General features: G+C 43.3%; 1 pseudogene across 1 annotated transcript in view; it reads right to left on the reverse strand.

Moving 5' to 3' along the window:
* LOC143435925 (bromodomain-containing protein 4-like) overlaps positions 1 to 18,638 on the reverse strand; it is a 28,046-nt pseudogene extending 9,408 nt beyond the window's left edge. Inside the window, exons 1-7 of the transcript XR_013106231.1 lie at positions 18,496 to 18,638; positions 12,591 to 12,909; positions 9,286 to 9,423; positions 7,838 to 7,974; positions 5,623 to 5,871; positions 4,896 to 5,285; positions 3,913 to 4,055 (exon numbers count right to left, since the gene is read on the reverse strand). The product of XR_013106231.1 is annotated as a bromodomain-containing protein 4-like (transcript). The remainder of the gene's footprint in view (positions 1 to 3,912; positions 4,056 to 4,895; positions 5,286 to 5,622; positions 5,872 to 7,837; positions 7,975 to 9,285; positions 9,424 to 12,590; positions 12,910 to 18,495) is intronic.
* Between the last annotated feature and the right edge of the window lie 249 nt (positions 18,639 to 18,887).

An 18,887-nucleotide genomic window follows, 5' to 3' on the forward strand; every position in this document is an offset into this window, starting at 1 on the left:
TGGAATAACCCTCCAACCACACCCTACCCCCTTCCCCTACCTCTTCCAGGCTGCAGCACTTGGGAGAGTAGCCTTGACTGGGCAGCACAGTGAAGCTGGCTTTGGAGATGTTGGGAACAAGTGAGCACCGGAGGGCATGAAAGCTGTCCCTGACTCTCCTGCTGAAGTGGCATGAGGAGGCCTAGCTGGAGTGAGTTCTCTAGAACTCACCCTGGTAGTACAAATAAGGGATAGATAGCCAGTGTGCTGACCAGCTCAGCTACCTCCCAGGCTCACATCCAGGGCACTGAGTATGCCCATCCCAAACTCAGTATACTATACAAACACTTGAGCCAGTCCTGCTGATCCAAAGCTGCAGGATCTCCATGACACAGAGCAACAACAGAGTAACCAGGAGTCCCAGTAAGGATCCAATATTGATGGTGTCACAAAACATATATGCAGAGAGTCCAATCCCTGTAGGTAAACTGTGTGCATGCATGCATGCATGCATGTGTGTGTCAGAATACTGAGCAGGCTTACCTTGGCTAGGCTGTATGTGATAAATAAAGAAAACATAAAAGTCCTCTCAGTACAAATTCAGATGCTAGGAGGCCACAGTGTCAGATGAACCAGCCCAGAAGCCAAGGTTGGAAGTAGAAATCCATGTAAAATTTTAGGGTACAAAATTGAAAGTTCAGATATGCTTGGATGAAGCTTGAACAAGCATGCCACACATAACAAAACCTGCCTGCCTCTGGGACCTGAAACAGGAGCCAAATATCTTTCCCGTTTCTTTCTCCCTATTAAACAATTACAATCACAAGGAATTTGTGACACCCCTCAACATATTAAAGTCCTGTAAGCACATGGGCCACAGTTACTATAAATCTTCTGAAATGAAGGGGAAAGGAAGAGATCCTTTTCTACATAACTTTCCAAGTAAATTCTATTCCTGCAGTATAGCCTAATTAAAAAACCTAAGTTGGCCTCAATAAAATTTTTTTTAATTGTGTTTAGGGTTGGAGAGATGGCTCAAGAGGTTGAGAGCACTAGCTTCTCTTCAAGAAGTCCTAAGTTCAGTTCCCAGGCAACCCACATGGTGGCTCATCTATTTCTGAGATCTGGTGCCCTCTTTTGACTTGCAGGCAGGCATACATGCAGGCACAACATTGCATACATAATAAAATAAGCAAACAGGCAAATAAAGGAATGAATGAATCTTTTTAAAAAATTGTTTTTGCATGTATGTATCTGTGTGGGCATATGCCTATGTAGAGAAAATAGGCATGCATACCTGTATGCATAGAGACCTGAAGAGGGCATCAGGTGTCCTCCTTTATCGTCTACTTTTTTTATTTTATTTTTAAATTTTTGTTTTTCGAAACAGGGTCTCTCTGTGTAGCCCTGGCTGTCCTGGAACTTATTCTGTAGACCAGGCTGGCGTCGACTCAGAACTCTGTCTGCCTCTGCTTCCCAGTGCTGGGATTTAAAGGTGTGGGCCACCACTGTCTGGCTACCTATTTCTTTGAGAAAGGACTCTCTTGAAACCTGGGGCTCATGTATTCTTGGCTAGATAATAAGGTAGCAAGGGCTAGTCATGCTGCTTTCTTCATCCCCCTAAAAACTGGGATTATAAGCATGTACAGGATGCCTGGCTTATTATGCAGATTCTGAGATCCAAATTTCTAGACCTCGTGATGCACAGAATGCACTCTTAACTCATTTCTTCAGCCCCCCCCAATACTTCTTAAAGAAGTAAACAAAGTAAAAGCTTTGTGTCCCCTTTCTGTCTACTTATAGTATTCTGTGATAGGGGACATTTGTAGAAAAAAGAATATGAAATCCAAAGATGCTAAAAAGACAACTGCCTTCCAGACTAAAAACTTGCCTGGCAAAAGAACACTAAGATAATGCAAAGAACTTTCCACCCCTGCCTCAAGTGGATTCCGCTCGAAAATAGCCATCTCCTCTAAGTCAAGCTTGTTATTAAGTCAATGCCTATGAAGAACTCATCTTTGGAGGTTGCTAAGAGACAGATAGCTTGGTGATCATAATAAAAATGACATGCTTGAACAGATTCGTCCACTAAGAGGAGAAGGGTACACAAAAGAAAACTTTTAAACAAGACACCAAAATGTAAAGCCAAATCCTTCAGAGTAGAAATTATAAAGAGGAAATAGTGGCAATATCAGAAAGACAGGAAAAAGAAAATCAGATTGGGGGGGGGGCAGCTAGACATAGTGTTTTTTCTTTCCCTTCTTTAGTAGTAAGTCTTCAAGACAGTTATTTTTTTCCTTGCTGGCAGGTATCTGAATTTGAACTCTGCAGTTTCTGCAACAGGAGTAAAAATGGGCAAACCCTACCCTGGGTTCTCAAGAAACAGTGAGCAAGAGGAGAGGTCCCAAGACCCAAGTACACTGCCACTTGGTGGTCCTGTTTAAGAATTGCAGTCAGCTGAGTATGGTTTAACCTATCTTTAATTCCAGCACTCAGAATGCAGAGGTAGGACTAGCCAGAAATAGACAACAAGAGTATAGTTCAAATACATTCACTTTTATATATTTTAAAAAATTGTAGCAAAATTTAAAAGCCCAAATCCCACATAAAGACTAGTAAAAGCAAATATAAATGGTGAAAGGGCTGCCTTTTTTAAAAAATGAAGCCAAAGGATAAATAACACAAACTGGAGAGGGAATGCTAGAGCCCAGTACAGGTCTTAAAACAAACAAACAAACAAGCAAAAAACTAAGGAAGATTTTAAACAAACACACACCAAAAACCAACTAAACATATACAAAAACCAAACCAACCAACCAAACCAAACCAAACACAACCTTTCAGGTGCTGGAAGAGATCGCTCAGTGGTTACAGCACTGGAAGTTCTTGGCAGGAGATTCTTTGGTCTTTAGCACCTTTAAGGAGGCTGGAAGCTTACAACTCCAGTCTAGAGGATCTACTACCCTCTTTTAGACTCTGCAAGCCCCAGACATCTCACAGTCAAACCACCCATACAAATAAATGTAAAACAAACAAAACCAACCAAACAAACAAATCCCAATAGATTTTGATTATGCATTTGAATTTTAAGAGCCAGGTCAACACTAACAACAAAGAACAGTCAAGCTACCTTGAATCTAACATGTTCTCTGAACTGAAGGCAACCCATCAACAGAAACTAAATGTCAAAAATGCCTTAACTCTGGTGAAAGGAGAAAAGATGCTCTCATGGTGACACACTAACAAAATAGTATGCAGGCAGGGAATCACTAAAGTTCTAGTGACCTCTGTGTGACAAAGATCAATGAGTCACCAAAAAGCTTTGCAAATCTCTGCCCTGGGACCACCTAGAGATTGCTATGTAAGCAGACCCAAGACGTCTTGAGAACCACAACCAACATACCGCTCCTTCATAATAGCAGGACCACTGACCTGAGAGAAGTAGCAACCCATGAACTAAAGAAAATGGCTGGAATTAAGATCTTATAGTTTCGTTTAAAAGGCAGGTCTGGGCATTATAGAGATGGCCTAAATGGTTTAAAACACTTGCACCTTACAGGTCTCTGTAAATTTAGGTACGTACCTTTCTTTAAATAAAAGCCGCCCCCAGGTTTGCTTGGGGGAGGGGGGGAGAGAGAGACAAACAGACAGAACCAGCTGCTCACATGTAAGATAATGACCCCTAACTTAAATGTATGTATTCGGTGAGTTACATATGGCTCAGGAGTAGGGCAGGAGGATCTCTGCTAGTCTGATGCTAGCTGGTCTACGTTGAGAGTTCCAGAACAGCCAGGTCTACATAAGAGAGACCTTATCTCAAAAACAAACAAACAAAAAAAAATCCTCCAAGCCACACTGTATTATTATGAGTGAAGTGACAGAATAACACCTGCCAAGGCCTAGACAAGGTACTGGCTAACGTTGGAGCCTTACCTGGAGTTTTCGAGCCATGGCTACTATCATGGTCAGGGGGGTTATACTTGTAGCAGTGGAGAACATCAATCGCACATCAGCCACCAAATTCCTGGGCATCCCTGTACTCCCGGGACTCTAGTTTAGACTGCAAATACAAAATAGGTCCTAGTTAGACATTCTGTCGTGTTTGAATGCTGTGTGTATATGGGTGTTTTGGTACACACACACACACACACACCACACACACACACACTGATGGCTACTGTGGAAACAAGGTGGCTTTCTTAGTGGCTCTCAGTCGAATCCAGATAGAGTATGGATTATGGGGATAAAGAGGAACAATAGGCTATCACTCCAGTTCTCAGCACAAGACAGGTACGGAGATATAGCTGCCAAGTCTCAGGGCTAGGAAATGATTGTTCATACCAAGCTTACCTACTGAGGTCAGTACAATGTCTAAAGGGAAACTGAACACACAGAATCCCAGAAAAGATTACACCAGAACTGATGAGAAAATAAAACACAGAGTTCAATCTTGCATGTGCTTGTACTGAAAGATACAGAAAAGATACAAGTTGGACACAGCTATTGTCTCCTGTTTTTGAGCAATATTTTTCTACTTCCAGGAGAAAAAATTATAAAGTCCTTAAATAAAATACTTTGGTGATGATGTAGTAGATAGTGCTGTGCCTTCTACAGATGAAAGAGCAAAGCCTTTCTTCCAACACATTAAGCCCAGAGTACCCAGCGTTTCCTAGACCATCTGCCAGGTGCAAAGAAGTACAGGGGCACTGAGAGAGCCTTGGAGTATGCATCTTACATCTCTTTACACCAAGGAAAGAGGCAGAAACCTGAAACCAAGCACTCTAGGTTAGTGTTCATTTCAACACATGAACCTTCAGCGGGGTCACCCAAAACTTTACTGGATTAGTCTAGGAGAAAATCCTGTTTCTGACCACCATCCCAGGGTCCTGGTAGCTAACCCTTGATTGTGCTCATGTTCCATGGGATGTTTAATGATGTCACAGTATTAGTCGTGCAGACCAGTGCCTCCACATCCACAGGCTTGTAGAAAGGCCAGGCATAGGCCAGCATGTTTCTTGGCAAACATCTCCTTGAGGATGCCACTGCAGCACTTCAGCTGCTCAGAGATCTTGCTGCTCTCTCTGGCCCTGGATGCTGCTGTGAGTCTGGTACATCCTTCTTTGGGGGCTTCACAGGTCTGCTGCTCTCCGGCGAGGACCCCCCCAGCTTGGCTGTCTTAGGCTCTGGGGCCAATGAGGGCGGCTCTGAATGGGGTCGATGGTTGTGGGGGGTATGGTATCTGCTTTCTCTTCACCCTTTCTTTGTCTGCATGAGCACAGGCACAAAAGTCTCAATCAAGGCGCTGGCTGGTTACAGTTGCTCTTCAGGATCACTCTGACCAAGCCCTGACTAGGATCCCAATACTCAGGACAGGCCCAAAGGTGTAACCTGCATGGAGACCCTGTCACACATCACTGTTCTCCACAGCTGAATAGAACCAGCCAGCAACAGGAGAAAAACACAAAACTGAATAGAGTATTTGCTCCCTTAGAGGCCATAGAACCTCCTGAAGTTTTCCTGGCTTGACCACACAGCCCATAGAAGAAACAACTATAGAATCCTGGCAGCCGTTTCTGGTGGCAGCACTCCACCAGTGCCCAGGATGCTCAACTTCGTAGCTGTGGGGTAAGTCGCATGATAGGCGGTGACTCTGCACAGGCTGTGGAACTGGAGCAGGTGGTGGTGGTGGCTGGGGGGGTACCGGTGAAGGAGTCTGAAGTGGGCTGGGGGGGCACCATTGTCATAACAGGGCTGCGCAATGAGGTCTGGGGTAACAGCAGGAAAGGGGTGAGTTTGGCCTGCACAGGTGGAGAGGGTTCTGCTGAGGCGTCTGGGTTTGTGGAGAAGTTGATGCTTGAGTTGTGTTTGGTACCGTGGATACACCAGGCTTTGCTGTCCTACCAATCATAAAAAGGATAGGAAATTTTAAAAAATATGCTAGCATCACTGGCTGAACCTGACAAACACCCATACAGGTTTGTTTAATGATAAGATTATCCAACCATCTGGAACACTCCAGGTATCACTGTGCCCAAACATATCCCCATGTCCCCAGGGTTGAGGGGAAAGCAGTATCGTGCTACATTTCCTGAGGTGTCCTTGGTGGCAACTCCTCACTCAGATACGACTGTCATAAGAAGGGAAGCCCAGGCTAAAAAGTAGCAAACTTAGACTGTGTTAGCACCAAAGTTGCACATTGAAAATCATAAAAAATGTTCCTTGGGGAATCCAAACAGCTGCCCTCATTTCCTTCAGAGTACTTTTGGCAGGATCTGGCAGCAGCCAGCCTTGCAGAGTTTCTGAAAACTAGGTTGATCTCAATGCTCAGAACTACTGGGGACTATGGACAATTTTGACTACCCAGGTTGTTTCCCTGCAACTGTACCATAACTTCCACACAAAAATAGTTACATGGCACACCAAATCAGAATTAAAAACAAAGGATTGTACTGCCCAAATCCTTTACATGCAGACGGAATGACATGAAGAAAGAAGAAGAAGAATAAGAAGAAGAAAAAAAAAAAAAAACCCAACACTCTATAAAACAAGTTCTTTTAAAGCCTGTAATCTTGGAAGTGAGGAGTCAAGGTACAAGGATTAAGGCTTTGGGCCAGCCTGGGCTATGTCAATAAAAACCCTGGGGGGGGGGGGAGGTAGGGAAGAAAAAGTATTCTAGTTCTGTAGGCTGTAGAGCACTGTCCAGGAACCATATGAAGGAGGAGAGGAGGTTCTAATGAGTTTCCCATTTTCTTTCTAATGAACAAGCCCTGGCATCTTCCAGGACTGATTCCCATGCCTGCTCTATAGTCAAATAATCAAAACTGTTAGTCCCAGAAAGTAAGGAGTTATGCATGTTATGGATAAGGATGTGATTTAATATGTGTACCTGCCAAAAGTTGTATTAGTGAATATCTGTAATAACAATACTCAAGAGGCATGAAGATTTTGAGTCTGAGTTAACAGAGGGAAGGAGGGGGAGGCGGGGTGGAGGCCAAGAGGGAAGTAGAGAGTGGAAGGGAGGGAGAGGAAAAGGGACTGGGAACATACATTTCAATGACTGGCTTTCTTTGGTAATTCCAAGAGCTACTTTGGATTCAGTGGTCCCCCGTGTCTTTGCCACTTTAGAGGAATGATAGGCCAGGCTAAAAGCATCTCTTCAAAGAAACAAACAACTAACAACCAGGAGCCCCCGAAAACTGTCACCCTTTTGCAGCTCAGAACTGTTAAGTACAGGACATAGTATCTGTTAATAGCAAACTTTGCAGATGGCTGCTTGAGTTTTGTTAGTAGTGGTTGCAGTTGGGAACTGGCAGCAGGAAGAATTAAGTGACTGGCTTCAGATGAGTGAGCACCAGAGGCAAACATGACTGGCATTAAGGGAATTTAGGTAACAAACCTTAAAGATTGGGACATAAGTTACAACAGCTTCTGTCAGAATAATTTCTTTATTCTAAACAGAAAAGCAAGGCTGGGTTGTGAAGCTCGTGGTGAATACTTGCCTAACCATGTGAGTTGTGCTAGATTTGAGTTTTAGCACCACAAAATAACTAATAAATAATAAAATTGAGAGAAAAGCAATAAGCATTTACAGCACTAAAGGTAAAGAATTCAAACACCAAATGCTTGGAAAAGCCAAGCTTTCTTTTATACCTAAGTTCCTTTATACACTCAGGGCCCAATGACTTTTGCCAAGGGGAGACTTCAGACCCACGGGACCTCCTGGGAGCATAGATAATACTGGAACTAAACCCACCCTGTTCAAACAACAGCAATGAAATATTTGCTGTCACCACCTAACTCCCTGTAATCACTAGCTTTTACTAAACTTGGTAAGTAGGCAAAGATGAGGGAGAAACACAACTACCTGTTTCTTTCCTCCCTCGTCCTCTTCCTTTTTGCCTGGACTATCATGATCTCAGTTTCTTCTGTAGGCAGTTCATTGATTTTTTGCAAGAAGAGCTTCTCCAGAGCTTCTGCCATTAAGACGATGTCATCCTCCAGGCTGGATGAGGAAACAGGTGGGGTAGAGCTGGAAGGCCCCTTCTTCCCCATCTCTGTGGACGGGACACAAAGGCCACCCCATGCCCCAACACATGGAGCATTGTACCCAGGCTCCTTCCATGATATGGACTCCAGGGGCCATAATGGTTATGCCACTTGGTATTCCTAACAAGACCTATCCACCTGAATCTCCCTTCCGTTTTAAGCTCCAAGAAACTATCCTTGTGCCTTATGTACCTACCACCTCAGTCAATTTCCTTACAGGAGGCCCTCCTTTACTTTTGGACTTCTTCAGATACAACTCAAACAAACTCACTAGAAATACTTAAATTACACAGCATTTTTTTTGGTGATGAATACTTTTTAGGACTTTTCCAACAGTGCTCCCTAATGTACCCCAATGGCAGCTCAGTGAGGTTTGAACAAAGCCCTCATCACATTGCCTTATGGATCCCCACTCTGTCACCACGTCCAGAACATGCTGTCCCCGTTCAGCTCTAACTGAGGGGCCTAGTCTGTACATTTTAATTTCCACCTAAGTGGTGAGAACTAAAGCTTTACAAAACACAGTAAACTTCAAGAAACTACCCTACCCATCTCTTCTGGGCAATTTTACCCACTACACGAGCAGAGGTCAAAGCTGAGTTCTGTATAGTGTCTCCTCCAGAGTCGTTCTATTTGAAAGGGTTGGTTTTAATCACATCTGTGGTCTGAACTGTAAACAAATGATCTGGCTTCATGGCACAGCCGAGCCGAAAGGTTTGGCTACGTACGGGGTTAGAAGTGACCCGTGGGTCTGTATGTAAGACCAGGAGGACACTGGATTTTATGGCCATGTCCACAGTTCCAGGAGACTGTGACCCACAGAACAGCTGGGGTCTGCAGCTAGCCCCACTGTACCCTCTCACATCAAGGTTTGTGCCTGAGCACACCTCTGCAAAACTCTAAGTTGTGCAGGCTCTTTTACCTGAAAATTTACACCATCCCAATGGACCATCTGGTATCATCTGTCCTCATACATTCTCTATTAGACATGCTCAAGAACTAAAATAAAAACCCCAGGGTACTTGAGGCAGATGCTTCAGGCTAACAAGGATAATGCCCTCCTCCCCACAAAAGAAACACCCAATCCTATGCACAATTACATGTCCCATTATCCTACTTCTGGGAGTCTCTTGCTGTCATACTTACAGCCCAGCTATCCCTCCGACCCTGCCCGCCCTTAAGGCTCCTGACAAGTATCCCTATTTTTACTTCCCCTTCTTCCTAAGCAGGGGAACTGGACCTCTGCCCCCAACGTCTCACCTTGTTATAGATGTAACAATTTGTAAACATAGTGTTGAAGTCCTGGATACATTCCTGAGCATTCCAGTAATAGTTGTTTTCCAAGCGCTTCTTTATTGTTCCCATATCCATGGGTGTTTTAATGATCTTATAGTAATCCTGAGGAGCAGAGAAATCAAAGGCCAGTGTTACTGGGGCAGCCATGGCTGCTTGGGCATGTGAGCTCTCTATGCCTTAGTAACTCCACAGCCAAAGATTTTCCCATGGTGTCAATGAAGAACTGAATGTCAAGTGAGTAGTGGGCAGATTCCTAAATACTGGATGGCAATCTGGACAGGGTAATATACAAGCTAACAGGTTGTCTTCACGGGGGGAGAGGGGGAACAAATACTTTCTTTTTACATAAAACAAAAAAGATAATTTAGTGTATACACAGTGTATTTTGATCAATATCTGCCTTCATCTCCCAATCCCCTCATCAAGGCCTCCTTGTTTTCCTTTTTAAACATTCCACTAAGTCAAAGTAGTGATGCCTGTATGTGCATGGGTGGGACTGTTAGGGGCATCAGCAACCTCCCAGTAGACAAATCCCCAAAGAAAACTGATTCTCCTTCCTCTCAGCAGCCAACTGGTACTATCTCCTCAGGTAGGGGTGGAGCCTTATAAGCTCCCCTTCTCTTTGGGAGTGTTAAAATATCCCTTCCTTGTAAGTATCAGGAAAGGCACACAGCATTTTAAAAAGCAGTTCTTGGGGGTAGAGGGAAAGAGGAGAGCATCAAGGTACTGTTCCAAAATTAAAGTAGGCAATGAAGTTTTGAGATGTGCTGACACCCAGAAAGAAAGGGCTACTTATTGTCTATGCAAGAGGAGGCACATTCAAGCGTCTTGCTCTGGTAAAGGCTGCATCTATACACCCAGGTCAAAGGGCAACTAAAAATCAGACCTTCTAACATTTCATGCTGTCTCCCCCCTTCCTTAGAGAACTAAAAACAATAAACTAACACCTATGGAAATCTAAATATTTTTATTCTGTGGACAAAACTCTGAGAACAGTGTTTAGACCTGCATTGGCTGTGTTTCAAGTGGCTCAAAGACAGAAGGACAGCATTAAAGGGCAAGCTGAAGAGCAGTGGGATAAAAGAATGCTGGGGGAAAGAACGGAAGAGCTAAGGCAATGGGCTTAAGGGAGGACAAAAGGTCAAACTGCATGTGAAGACATAGGGGCCCCAGAAAACACAAAAGGGGGGCCTGGAAGGCGGCTTTCTAATAGTTCTGAAAAAGTATGAGCTCTTATGGCACCAGCTGATTAGCCCCCAGGTCTATTCAGATTAACGGTCTTGAGATTCCTCTTGTTCAGCAACCTTTCTTTGAAGACATCAGTAGAGGTACATACCTGCAGTTCAAACCTTAGGAGGGTATACAGTAAAAGGACCAGACCTGACTCTATAACAAGTTCAAGGCCAGCCTAGGACTCTGTCCCTTCATTTTTAAAAAGGCTGCTAAATGTGGTAACAAAAGAGAGGTAGGATGCACATCATCCGAAAGAGGGGAATTCAGGTTCACCTTAAGGAGTTCCAGCTCTGCACCTGACAGATTGTAACAGACAGGCACCATCTACCATATACTTACTTACTGGCCAGGATATTCCCATAACCTCACTTGAGTCCTTTAGGAATCCCAGCATGTTCCTGTGAACTCACCTGAGTCCCCTAGGAATCTCTTACATTGGTTGGACTTTACGCCTTCATGATTCTGTGCCTCTGCCCCTATTAAATCTTTCTATTAAAAAAAACTTATTTTCTATTCTAGCCCGGACATAGGTTTCCCTCAAATCCAAGTTTCTTCAAATAGCAGTTTCATATCCTCATCATTTCATTCACACTATCACAATCTGGTTTGACTTCTATGTCATATCTCTCTAAGGCTATTGGTCTTCTAACAGCCAACAGCATCATAGTGTGGGACTCTCTGACGTAGCAATCTGGGCACTACTGTTTGCTGGTGATTATTTGGCCTCTTCAATAAGAGCTCTCCTTGCCCCTCTTCTCATAAAGTTTGGAAACCTGCCTTCCACTCCCAGCTCCTTACATCCTATTTGACCTAAGAGTGTTGGCTATGGTGGTCTAATGAGAATAGCTGCCATAGGCCCATATACTGAAATGTTTGGTCCCTATTGGTACACTGTTTAGGAAGGATTAGAAAGTGTGGCCATGCCAGACGGTGGTGGCGCACGCCTTTAATCCCAGCACTTGGGAGGCAGAGGCAGGCGGATTTCTGAGTTTGAGGCCAGCCTGGTCTACAGAGTGAGTTCCAGGACAGCCAGGGCTACACAGAGAAACCCTGTCTTAGTCAATGGTAGGCACTACACACACACACACACACACACACACACACACACACACACACACACACACACACACACACACACACAAGTTCGTAACCCAGGTGTCTTGTCTCTTCTCCTAAAGCCAAAAGACATATTTAGTGGACAACACAGTTATTAGAACTGTGATTTTTCTAGACAGGTCAGAGTAGGTTATCACATTTTGAAGAACTTGAACACCCATTAGAAGCTAAGCCACCAACTCCATATGAAGAAGTTCTAGCCCTCATAGACCCAACCTGTATAATGGCTACCATCACATAACACAATTGGGCAGGGGCGCATGGAAATTAATACATACCAGAGAGTAACTTAGAGAGCCTTGGCCTTTAAAGGGAACTATGAAAGCACTTGTCCTAACCATTCACTGAGGCTCAGTATAGTAGTTCAGATTGTAGAGCTGTCTGCTAGGGCTATGTACAAATGGGACACTCCCCAAGAAAGACAAGACCAAGTAAACTGGAGGAGAGATCCCCAGAGGACAGTGGCAATCCCCTTCAACCCGCAGAGCCTGCATGCATCACTCCCTAGGAGATAGTCTACGGTCTTTCCCAGCTTAGGAGTGCTTTAGTGGTACTTCAAGTGATTGCTGTTGCAGTCATCTCTGCACAGGCTGACCAACCACAGCTAAGAAAAAGGCTTGAAGTACTAGTTGGGGTTCTGACATCAGCTCACCCTGTTTTTAAACTTTGTCCATATAACTTTACCTGGGGTCCCAATTAACTAAGAAATCAGTTAATGTCTAGCCCAGTTAGCTTCCTCTTTCTTTCCTGTTTGATTTTCAAGTCTAAATACAACAACAATATACTGAAAGGCCACTGTAGACACTGGTGTTCAGAGTTCAATGACTTCAAACCCAACTCTACCCTTCTGCAGAATCTGCCTTCACCAGGAGAGACTGGTGGTGGTGGAAACCATAGGCCCTACCCAGACAGCTACTCACAGGGAGGTTCAGCTTGACGGCATCCACAGGCTGCTGGAAAGGCCACGCAAACTGGTGTTTCCATAGTGTCTTGAGCACCACTCTGAGCAGATATTGCAGTTGGTTGGTCTGCCTCTTGGGCTTGTTAGGGTTGGAGGTCTCTGGGGGTGGAGGATTGGTGCTGGCTGCATTTGCTGGCTGGGGTTGGGCCTGGGCCTGCGTTGTAGACATTTGGGAAGTTTCTAGTCCATCCCCCATTACTGGCAGATTTCTCAATCGTGTCCCAGGGCCGCTCTCTGTAGACATGCTAGTGATCCCATCACATTCTTCACCAGGCACTCTACACAGAAAGAAAACAAGCCCCATCAAAAACCAGACAGCACATAAGCCAAACTAGAAATGAGTAACCCTGGCTGCAGACTCCAAAGATTGGGCTTCGTTGGTATTATCTGGTCAAGGTGGCTGGGAGAGCTATTCCACCCTCCAACTAAAAGAGCCCTACTAGTAATCATCTCTGTTAAGACCGGACATTTGGGCTTGGTGGTGATGGCCAGTAATCTCAACTACTCTGGAGGCTGAGGAAGGTGGTTTTGCTAAGTTTAAGACCTATATGAACAACTCAGTCAGATTTGTGTCACAAAATAAAATAAGAAGGGGACTGGGTGGATATACCTCAGTGGTAGAGTGCATGCCTAGTATATACAATTCCAGTAAACCCCCTACCCCCAAAAAAGTGACCATCTAGCACAGAAGATAGATATTACTATCAACAACCAGGGGCAGAGCACTGAGTAGAGCTGATAAGGAGCAAGTGAATCCACTGGGAACTACAGAGAGAAGGTATAATAAAGCTATGTTTCATAAACTTGCATGGCCCTTTCTCCTACAGACCTTTAGAGGATGCTGGCTGTGTGATGGGATAAGATAATGTAAGCCCTTGCTTATATCTGTGAATTATAAAGCACAAAATCAAGTTAACACTTCTATTTAGGCCGGGGTACACAAGAGAGAACAGTAAGGTAAGGCTATGCACTTGGCTTTGGACAGCTTCACATTTATTAGACATTCTCTGGGTAAATATTCAAATAATACATGTTTAACTGAGAAAAGAAATCTCATGAAAAAGTAGGTACTGGGCTCATTAAAAAAAATCATACTTGTCTATTTAACCATCCCAATGAAATATACTAAGGTTTATAAATAAACCACAGGTGAGGAGCAGCAACCTCTCTCACTCTGATCCCCAGCTCAAAAAGAGTAAGTAGGATAAGGAAGGGCTTCATGGCTATAAAACCTTGACCTGGTATCTCTTTGACATAGCACTAGAGATGGCGAAGGGGTACCAAGAGCTGGAACTAAATATACATCTACCTCACATAAGTCTGGTGGGGGTGATGATAAAAGACCAGCCAGGCAGCCTGTGAAAAGCAACCCAGAAGCGAAGAGATAACTGAGCTGTGAGTTCAGAACAATTTGTTGGAGGGTAAGCATGGTAAAATACTGCATTAGTCTAGCTAGTATCATGGATTATGCTAGTTCCTTTCCTTTAAAGAGGGGATGGCAGGGGAGAGGAAGAAGACAGACACACAGACACAGAGTGCCTCCAATAAAGCTAAAGGACAGACTTCCAGTTTGGTTGCCACAATCAGATTTCTCCTAGAAAGCTTAGAACATGCTTGTAATCCCAAAACGTGCAAGGCTGAGGCAAGATCATGAGTTCAATGCCAACATGGAACATACAATTGTCTCAAAAGAATGTTTGAACACACACATACGCCCTCCTGCTCCTTCTGATGCTACATGCTGAACATGTGCCAAGTGGGCAAATAAGTGTGGGGCAGGCAGGCTGTGGAGCAAAGAGACAGGCTAATAGCCCAGGGCTCTCATTCTCACCCACCACAATACTGTTACTATCACTCCTATATACAACCACGGGGAAATGAAATGCTCTGGGAATTAAAAATCCACCTCCACTGCAGTGACCTCCCACCTTCACGATCAGACTCAGTCATTTACTTAGCCAGTGTGTCTCACAGGAGCTACATGGCAGTCTGTGGCATTTAGCAATTGACAAGACATTCTGAGTTGATTAAATAACCCTTTAATCAATGCCATAGAAAAAGTCTGGGCTGCTGCTCTAGCCATGGACAAGGAGAAAAGATACTGTACTGATGATGACAAGGTATGCTCCATGTGCTCCTGTGGTGAGGGAAGTAGAGACAGGTCTCATCAGTACAGTGACAACAGAGGCACTGATCTAGGCAAGACAGACAGCAGCATTTATGAGGAAAAAACAATGATAGCTAAGAATCTGACAGTTAAGGCAACTGTTTAAGCCAACTTAGGAGGTCAAAAAAAGCTGGCCCCCCCCTTTCCACTTTCACTTCTGACCTGTTAGCAAGGGGCAGAAGGCCACATTTACTAAGACAAGAATTATAAGATAGTCAAGGAACAGAATTCTCTAATTCCACATATTGTTTTCAACCTTAAATGCTCATGACCCAAGGGAATACCCTGACTCTGAATCTGTTCCAAAAGAAATGCTGTAATAACCTGTTTTGAGTTTAGAGAAATAAGATGAAAGAAGAAGCAAGGGTGGACAGTGTGGTACTAATACCAAGGTGTCTCAAGGACATCATGTAAGTGAGAGGGTCACTGCAAGCACTGACACAATGCAATCAGTCTTTTGTTAGGCTCTAGTATATTTCTTTCAAAGGTGCTGCAATTTCTAAAGCTTAACACCTTGTTGTTAGTGTAATAAAAAGCAAGTATCACAAAGACAATAAAAAGGGGAGAAATAGGTGGTACCCACAATTGTTCTCAATCTGAGAGGTTATACTTACTGTATATTTTTTGAGACAGATGGTCATTAAGAAGTAACTATAACAACATACAGATAAAGTAGTTCTCCTTTCAAAAAAATGATTTTTTTTTGAAAAATCATTTTCAGCAGAGCTCTTGGGGCATTAGAAGTTTCACAAAACTAGTGAGTGCTTCCTTTGACCTGAGTCCATGTGAAAAGGATTTCAATGTGTGTAGGCAAGTGTATACATTGTGTGAGACAAAAAAACAAAACAAACAAACAAAACAAAAAACAAAAAAACAAACAAACAAAAAAAAAACACCAATCAAGCCTAGAGCTCACTTATCAGTGAGCAAGTCTTGCTAGCCAACTTGCCCCTGTGGCCACTGTGCCCATCTGACATTCAATTTCTGAGGATCTGAACTTTAGTCCTCATGCTTGAGTAGCAAGTGCTTAACTTCTGAATTAGTGGAAATATACATATTATAATGAACAAACTTGCACATGTACATACATATATACATACATATTTCCCGAAGTTTACCAACTATTAATTAAGTATGCCATCTTCTCAAGGACATCTTTGATACTACCTTACCTCTTAAAATTGTGAGCTGATGTGTATATCCCAATGGATAATTGCCCATTATAACCACTGCCAAGAAGTTTTTAGTAGGTTGAGAGCAGCCACATTTTGCTACAGATCAGGTTCCATTAGTCCCCACAAGCCCAGTGACTCCTCAATTCTGCCCTGTCTCTTCAGACTTACATCTTTCTTGATATTACAACACATAGGCAGCAAAATGCCAGAGAGGTAAGGAACAGTTATGAATGTTGGTTAGCTAGTTAACGTAATTGGCCCTAGAGCCTAGAAAAACTCTTCACTTCTAGGGTTGATGATACTTTATGTTCTACATTATAGACTTGACCTATTATTAGCTTAATTAACCCTCACAGCAACCTCATAGGTCAGACAGTGGCATCATCATCTTCACCATGATACCCATTACAACACAAAAGTCAACTAGTGGTCACGTGGAGTAGCACATACTTGGTGTGCTCTGATCCAGAGTAGCTTCATCAAGCACAGGAGCAATGACCATTAGCTTCTTCTGCCTTGGCTGACAGCACAGTAATACTTCATATCCCTCAACAGGCCTGCTCTCAGTACAGATGTAACCAAGTATCACATGGCTCATGAGCTAGGGCTCCAGCCAGATTTCTAGTAGTGCTATCTCCAAATATTTTCATTCCCAATAAATCAGAACTGAGACACTTTGTGGTAATTGGCCATCTGTTTACAAGGAGACTTGGACATCATTATAGGCAAAATCTGAAGCACAATTCCCGGTTGAAGCTTGGTATGTGAGAAGAGACCTGAACAAACATAGCTTAAACTTGTTTCCTTCTGGCCAATGTGGCTAGCCCCAGGCCCATAAGGAAAAATATATTCAAATTTACATATATCCTTAAGACATGGAAGTCAGGGAGAGGGGGAAAAAAAGACACAGAATAACACCTCTCTATAAGTACAAGGATTTGAATAAAGCAGTTGAAGTAGTGACACAGTCTACTCAAGAACAAAAAGAAAGAGGTAAGGGACACTGATAATTGGAAAAATAAATTCAGAAAAATGAAAACAAAGACTTTATAGGTAAATGAACGGAACTGCAAAAGATCATGCTGAGTGGGGTAACCCAGATCCAGAAAGACAAACGTCTTATCTTCTGTCTCACTGGAGGATAAGGGACCATTACCAGGGTAACGGTTTGAGGAAACAGAGTGGTGAGTAACAAGGTATAAGTGATCTGATCTGGGTTGTGTGTGTGTGGTAGGGAGGGTAACTTAGGGAGGCTGGGTGGAGAAAAATACAGAAGAGTATGACAACAGTAAGAATGTCTGAAAAAGTCATAAGAATCACACTACTAACTTACTCAGTTTTTTAAAAACCTATTAATAATATACATAAATGAAATGTTCTCATCCCTCCTAGAGACAAAGACCATCTAACAAAGACTCCAACATCATGCAACTTTTTAGTTGTTCAGGAGGCTCCCAAACATGCATGCATGTTATTGCTATGCCTTGGTTATTGCTATTGGTTGCTTTAGAGGTGGATGGTAAATCCCTATTTCTGAAGACATCAAGCACTTCAGATACAGGGTCCAGAGGCCTCTGAACTGGAACTGACTTGAATGCCTCCTTACTGAGAACTAGCTTTTCACAGTACCAGAAGGCACCATGCAAGCTTCCAAAGGAGGGAAGCAATCAACAGTCCTATCCAGCTAGGATTCTATGAAACACATCAATGACTGGCAGGCACAGCACACATATCTTCGTAGTTCAACAGGAGGAAAATTATGCTTGGCATTAGAAAACTAGCCAACTACCCAGGGCTACATGAAGTCATAGATTTGGGAGAAGCTGACTAAAACAGCCTAATCCCTAACTACATTCTAAACATTTTTTAACCCTACAGATGAGTGCAGTCCTCACTCCTCGTCAAGGAAACTTTTCTATGCAACACAGACCACTTCAAAAAAAAAAAAATAACACGCAACTGAAATGCAGACTTACGGAGCCCACTCCAACTGGATATATCTACAAAACACCCCTGCACTTAAAGCTCATGGAACATTGTGGAAGAGGTGGCAAAAAGCTTCTCAGAGCTAGAGGACCAGGGGGCTTTCTGGTAATGTCAGAAACAATACCTATAAAGTCTCACCAACATGACAACCTAAACATGAGCTGAACAAGAACAAAAGACATGCTAACAGGGATGGGGAGAGGAGGACATGAAGCCTCAATCCTACACAAAGTAACTACAGGCAACTAAGAAATGCTTAGAGTGGAAGAAATCCAATACCAAAATGGTCAACCCTGACAACATAAAAGTGACTTTATACATATTAAGTAGAGTATATATAAATATATATTAAACATATGCATCTAAACAATCAACTCTTAAAAGGTCATTATTGTAAAAGAGAGCAAGGAGAGGCCCATGGGAGGAACTAGAGAAAGAAAGGCAAAGGAGAAATGATGTAATCACATTACAATATCAAAAAGAAAAGAAAAAATTAAACATATAATTTCTCAGTAAAATCAAATTGCAGCTCTTACCCTGTCCTAGGAACATCTCTGCTGAAATACTGGTTATACAACAAGAGTATGAGAAGGCCCATTCCTCTCCTGGTCCTAGAGCAGTGGCTACTTCACATTCATGACGACAGCACTGTTTAACTGTGCAATCTGTGTCAGTGGGGAAGCACAAATGGGATTACTTTTCCATCTGACTGGCTCTTGCAGCTGGTGAGAACAGTGCTTATAATATGAGCCAGACTGCACTGCCTGGAGCCAGGCCAGTGGCTGTGATCCAAGGCAGCTCTTAGAAGCCTTAAGCCTTTACTGCTCAGTTTGTACATAACCTGCCCCCTCCCACACACACGATAAGTTCTCGGCCCCATTACCTCAGACTCTGCAGTACTGCAGGCTCTGTATCTTCCCTAGAACTA

Source organism: Arvicanthis niloticus, chromosome 22 (assembly GCF_011762505.2).
Source record: "Arvicanthis niloticus isolate mArvNil1 chromosome 22, mArvNil1.pat.X, whole genome shotgun sequence".
Classification (NCBI taxonomy): Eukaryota; Metazoa; Chordata; class Mammalia; order Rodentia; family Muridae; genus Arvicanthis; species Arvicanthis niloticus.